Raw genomic sequence first — 6,000 nt, 5'->3', positions numbered from 1 at the left:
ATGCGCTCGCTGCGGCTACACGGTTGAGGTTTTATACCGTATTAATTACAGCGAGGCGAAGCTGTCAAGGGTTTACCGCCATGATGATGAATGAAACATGTGACTGCTGTCACTGCCAAACCGCGCTTGACTCATGTTTGGCTCTGACCTAGATTATTCCAAGAGTTGACTATTTTAAATTTCTGTCTGAAGCAGGTTACAGTGATATGTAGCCCAGTGATGGGAGGCCATTTTTGGATTCTAGGGGAAAATGTTCGCGATAAGAGGCTTTTGACTTTGCCTCCTTACTGAGAGGATGGATACACTGGAAATCAACATACCGGCTTAAAACCAGCGGCCTAGCGACCCTGCACTGAAATTCAATAAATACCACACGGAAGCATGTTATGAATGTGTATTTTAAAAGCTCAAAACCTCTTTTTAATTCCTGATTTAATAGCGCTTTTCATTTGCTTGAATTGGCAGATAGTGTCAAGAGAGAATGTCTGACTTGTACTTCTAAAGTGGGGCTTTGTTAAGCAGTAAGAAAAGCTTCATAAGTGAAGCTCTTTTGTAACCAGATTACCAGAATCCTCGTCTGCTTTAATACTAGGACTCCACAGCCTTTAATTACACGCTATCATCAAGAGAGCTCAACTTTCTAACCTGTCGTTCTTCCTTTAAATGGCGAGTAAATCCCATCTAAAATAAAGACAGCAGCAGAATTATGTGTTGGTTTTATTGTTCTGGCTCTGATCAGCCCTAATATCAGATATCAGATGGAAGATCATTGTTAGTCTAATGGAGTTTTAGTATCTCGGTCTAGCTGTTTTAAATTATCTTCTCCTCCAGAAGCAACAAGATTATAACATAATCGTGTATTCAGAGCAGAAGAGACAAGCTAGAGCTGATGGCATCCTAAAAATACTGTCGACACTTGATATAAATCCACCTCTGCAGCGCATTTAAGTCCATGTTGTTGTCATGTTTTCACTCCCAGCAACGTGCAAAGTGTTCTACTTTGGTGCATTGTACGTACATGGGCCTCATGCTGGTAATGAACTCTGAGCTGGGCTCAATCTGACTTTAAAATAAAGCTCCTGTGGTGCCAAACTGACATAATGGGAATCTGCCCCGAGGTCAAAAGTCTAGAGAAATAATAGTATTTATGTCTTAATGAGTTATCAATTAATTAGTAAATTATTGAGTCTCCTCCAGGCGGCTTTGGCTGATTGGCTGACCTAATATTCACTTTGCTGATCTTTAAAGCAGACTCACTGAGAGAAGTTCCTGATTTTGCCTTTATTCCCATCACTGCTATTTACCACCACCACGCCTCCAGAAGTGCGTTTGAACAGCTCATCGCCTCATTCAGCACGATTCTTCCATTTTCTGAACGAGACACTCGACACAAAAGCTTTGTCTCGTTCATGTCTGATAGAAATGCTCAAAACGCTCAAAACAGGTGTCTCATTTGAACAGTTTTTGTCATAAAAGAAGCTAAATCGTCTATTTTCCCTCAACACTGATGGCTGAGATGTTCCAATGTCGCAGACAGTTTTCTATTAACATTCTAATTAGTGAAAAGCTGCTAAGCATACACGTTAAATCCTGAGAGTCTGATACAGTGTGTGTCAACGTTCACTTCGGATGCTCTCGAGATTCATTCTGCATCAGACTTGAGATTTTGGAAGCGTCTCTGTTGGCTTGGCTGGGGCCGCACTGGCTCGTGCGTTCGCGTGTGTGCGCGCCATCTGTAAGTCGGTGAAGTGAAAAGTGTGGTTTTATGGTTACGAGCCCAGTTGACTGTCAGATGGGGCTCAGTCGCTGTGAACCCAGGAGCGAAGGAAGTTCTTAAAGAAGTTGATTTGACTTGGAAACAAACGCCTAATTAGCAAGATATTTTAAAAAATACGATTGATCAAGAGTCAATAGCTTTTATTTCTTGCAGTGTGTGTGTGTGCGTGTGTGTGTGTGTGTGTGTGTGTGTGTGAAAGTGATAGTGTTGGTTATGTAAAAGCATTATCTTCCTTTCCCTTTCTTTCCCTCTCTCCGCCTCTCACCTCTGTTTCTTTTGAAGAGCAAACAACAATGGCACCATTAAGTGTCTGAAAGGGGGGGGGGGGGGGGGTCTTTGATGTGAATGGACCCTAAATGGTCCTTTCAACAGCCAGTCGGGGGAGGAGGGGGGTGAGGGGTGAGGAGAGGGGAGTCAAGCAGTTGTAATGAAGGCCTTCAAATTGTGAGATGTAAATATGGACCTGCCTGAAGAAAAGTTTTGATATAACTGAACAAATTGCTTTTAATTATCATTAACTTCAATGAGAAGATCAAAAGGCATCTCTATCTCCTCTATACAATAAGTTTATACGTGCAAAACAACCCTGACAATCATTTTGATTGATACATAGCGAGCACCCTAACTTGCTCCCTCCCCCCGTGTCTCCCCATTAATATCATTTCCCAAGTGCAGATCCATCTCCTGCATTTTGTCAAACCGTGTCAAAATCGCCCCAAGTCACCCGCCAACAAGCAAAGACCTCTCAATATAAACTGCACAAGCTGTCAATCATTCGGCTGCACAGCCCCATCAGATGCAGTGCGTTCTGAGACACAGAGTGCAGTACATCACTTTGTTTTGGGACGCACTGAGCGGGAGCTCACCAGCCGTTACGCCGAGAGCTCGGGACAGCCAACAGGAAGCTTCATCATCCGGCGAAGGAAGCCCTGTGTCGGACAAGTCGGGGTATTTTCTCTCCACTGTCTGCGCTTCAGAGGAACAATCCACCTGCAGGCGGCGGGCTGGGAGGCGATGGGACCTTGTGAGCCAGCGGGCTGAGAGATGTCTCAACTGCAAACGCTGCATCCTGCAGAGACGAGAAGCGTCAGGAAGGGGGTGCATCTTCCCCAGTGGGAAGCCAGTTTGAAGCGACACCTCTTTAAGAGAGTTTTAACATGAAGTGAACAATACAAACTCTGTCAAAGCTGTTGTTTTGATTGCATTAACTTCTCTTGCAAAGACTAAGATTAGGTAAAGACTGTGGTTCAGGTTATGTGCAGGTGTGTGATGGAAGGCAAACTCTGAGCTCCTGTATGACAGTCAGACATGCCCGTCCACCTGCCTGACCTTAACTCCCATATTTGCTGCATATAGGACACGATACAGTGCATCTCTTGGCCGCTGTGTGCAGCACAGCAACCTGCACAGCACAAGTTGGTACAGATAATGGATGAACAGCCTTATCCTGTCGGGTAAACGCTCTGAATTCAACATGGGAATAAATGAAGTCGTGATTGGACCATCAGGAAATGGTATCAGACCAGACAGGAAAAAAAAAATCTGGCTTGTACTGAAGTTGTCGCTGTATTCGCCATCGCCACCCTGCAGCTTTTCTCGGGCGAGTACCGTCATGCTGACCCAGGCCTTTTCACAGGAAATAAACCTGAAATTAATATATACATATATTGGTTTTTTTTTGGACTATATGGTGATGATCTGTATCACTGGGCGTGAATGAGAAGGGGGCTGGAATCAGAAAAAGGGAGGTGGGTGATAAGAAATGAGGAAAAAGACACAGGAAAAGAAGGAAGATGGAGGAAAGGGAAGAAAAAATCATAATGTAAGGAGGGCAGGAAGAAGGAGAGAGAAACTGTCATATCTCTGCTGTAATAGGGGAAGGGAGCCTTTGCTGATTGGAGTTGCCATGGCAATGGCTGGCACCTAGCGTATGTGTGTGTCTCTGTGCATGATTGTATTTGTGTGCGGAGGGTTTTGTGTATGTGAATGTGCTTCTGAGCATCTGGAAATGTTTGTGAGTGCGCGCGCGCGTGTGTGTGTGTGTGTGTGTGTGGAGGTGGGGGATTGAATGGGGGATCTTGTTGGGGGATTATCAGTGTTGTCAAAGGCAAATGAGGAAGGGGACCAGAGAGGCACAAGAAAGCACCGCTAGCCTGCTCTGTGGATGGCAAGCACGCTGTAAACACACAACCAGGAGAGAGATCTCTTACACTGACGCACTGGCAACATTGTCCTTAACTTTCATGCAGCTCAGCATGTCAAACTGATTGAATTTGAAACTGGATGACGGAGAGAGGCAGAGACAGGCGAGAGCCAGAAAGAGAGACGGCTTGGATGCCCACATGTAGGAATAAATGTCTGTCCAAATCTTCAGACGGCACCACAGTTGTCTGCTTGAGCGCAAGCCTCTTCCTGCCAGAGAGTCTCGCTGACATTAGCCAAGTTAGGGAGAACTTAGCATGCAATAAATTGTGGAAAAATAAAAAGCGGATGCGCAGTCCTGACTCAAATTTGCAAATACACACATGCATGTGAGGGGGGATGTGCGGGAAAGTACTCCTGACATCAAACAGATATAAAGGAAAATGTTGAAAATCTGGTCCATAACAGCAATGTGTGGGCTGTCAATGCAGCACACACACGAACAAAACATACAAGTTGTGAACCACACGGAGTGTTTTCAATGCATTTGCTCTCTGACAGCGATGCACACACAGCCCACGCTCCTCCTGCACAGGTAATGACTGCAGCCAGACTCATTATTTTCAATCCCAGGTTCCGGGGTGGTTACCACATAAAGGTCACGACAATAGCCTCTAATTGTTTTCGGGAGTCACAAAGCTGTTTGTCGAAACGTCCAAGCCAGCACCTCGTGTGTCGTGCTCATTATTAATAATGGCCACCGTGCCGCGGCATCTCATGCCCTGCGTGGGGTCAATATGGCTTCAGTCCGAGCGAATCAAACTTCAAAAACTGGAGATGGTTTGGATGGTCCGACCGTGTCCTGAACTGTAAATCTGCAGCGGATCTAAAATGATTAATTTATGGATGCACCGCCCACAGATCACCTGTGCAGCACAGCTCCTTCATTGTTCTTTTGACAAACTTCGGATTTCTGTGGGTGGCACTCAATTTCCTGTGTCTTTTAAGCGTTGGTGGGTGTTGCTGTTCTTCCATTTCATTCAAAATGCATCATTTGCAGCGTGTCAAGGGACCTCCCAAGAGCATTGGCACCAGTCAAACACAGGGTGTTAAGAAGGCTATAGGCTGAGCCACTAATCTGTGGCAGGCAGGTGCAGGGGAGACTGGTTTTGATGGAATCATTTTAGTGTTTAGCGATGCAGTGTCGAGAGTATTTGAGGTTAAATTGTTCCTTAGTTGCAACAACTTTCCATTTGCTTTGAGACTTTTGGTGTGTGCTGTTGTACTGAGTAAGCTGCCAAGTTTTTCCTGCAGTGTCACCGAGTCGAATCCCTGCGCAGCTAACTGACTGTGATTACAGGGTTTTTAATATCCATGGCATGAAGAAATAAATGACAGCACAAACCTGTCATTACAACAGGCCAGTTTCAGTTTACACTCTGAATTCCTGCTGAGTAAATACAACAATCTGCCTGAGCCTGTTGTCATTTCACCTCCACTTCAAATCCTCAGCCGCTGTGGGAAAGTGCTCGCGTTCATAAATCATTCACTTGTTATTCTGCAACCCAGATATGGAAGAGACGACTGCATCGCAGGCTGCAGCCTCCTATCCCACATTACATCCGTCTTTGCTCGCCGCGACTGTGATAGAAAATCCGGCGCAAGTTTCCAACTTAGTAAATGTCAATCTCGCAGAGGTTTTGTGAGGAGACTTGCTTCCACGTGGCCACAACAGGCTTTTTACAACAGCCTCAGTACCATGATAATTAGGCAGAGGTTGCAGAGGGAGGCTAAAACTGGCACGCCATTTGCAGTGTTTGCATGCGTGTGCGGGTGCACATGGTGGTGGTGGGGAGGGAAACTGAGCTGATCCGCAGCACACAATGGACTGGCAGCTGCTGTAAACGATAGCAAGGTCATCACTGCTGCAGCCGCTTGATCAGGAGTGTGTGTGTGTGTGACAGAGAGAGAGCAGAGTTGGCAAGTGTGTGAGAGAGCGTAGCTGCATTTCCATCCATTTGTGGAAGGACTTTTCGAACTTTGCTCATAAAATGCAAATGAAGGGCATTTCCATCAGCCTC

This window comes from Chaetodon trifascialis, chromosome 24, assembly GCF_039877785.1.
Source record: "Chaetodon trifascialis isolate fChaTrf1 chromosome 24, fChaTrf1.hap1, whole genome shotgun sequence".
Taxonomy (NCBI): Eukaryota; Metazoa; Chordata; class Actinopteri; order Chaetodontiformes; family Chaetodontidae; genus Chaetodon; species Chaetodon trifascialis.
The sequence above is the reverse complement of the archived record's forward strand: the minus strand, read 5'-3'. Positions refer to the sequence as shown.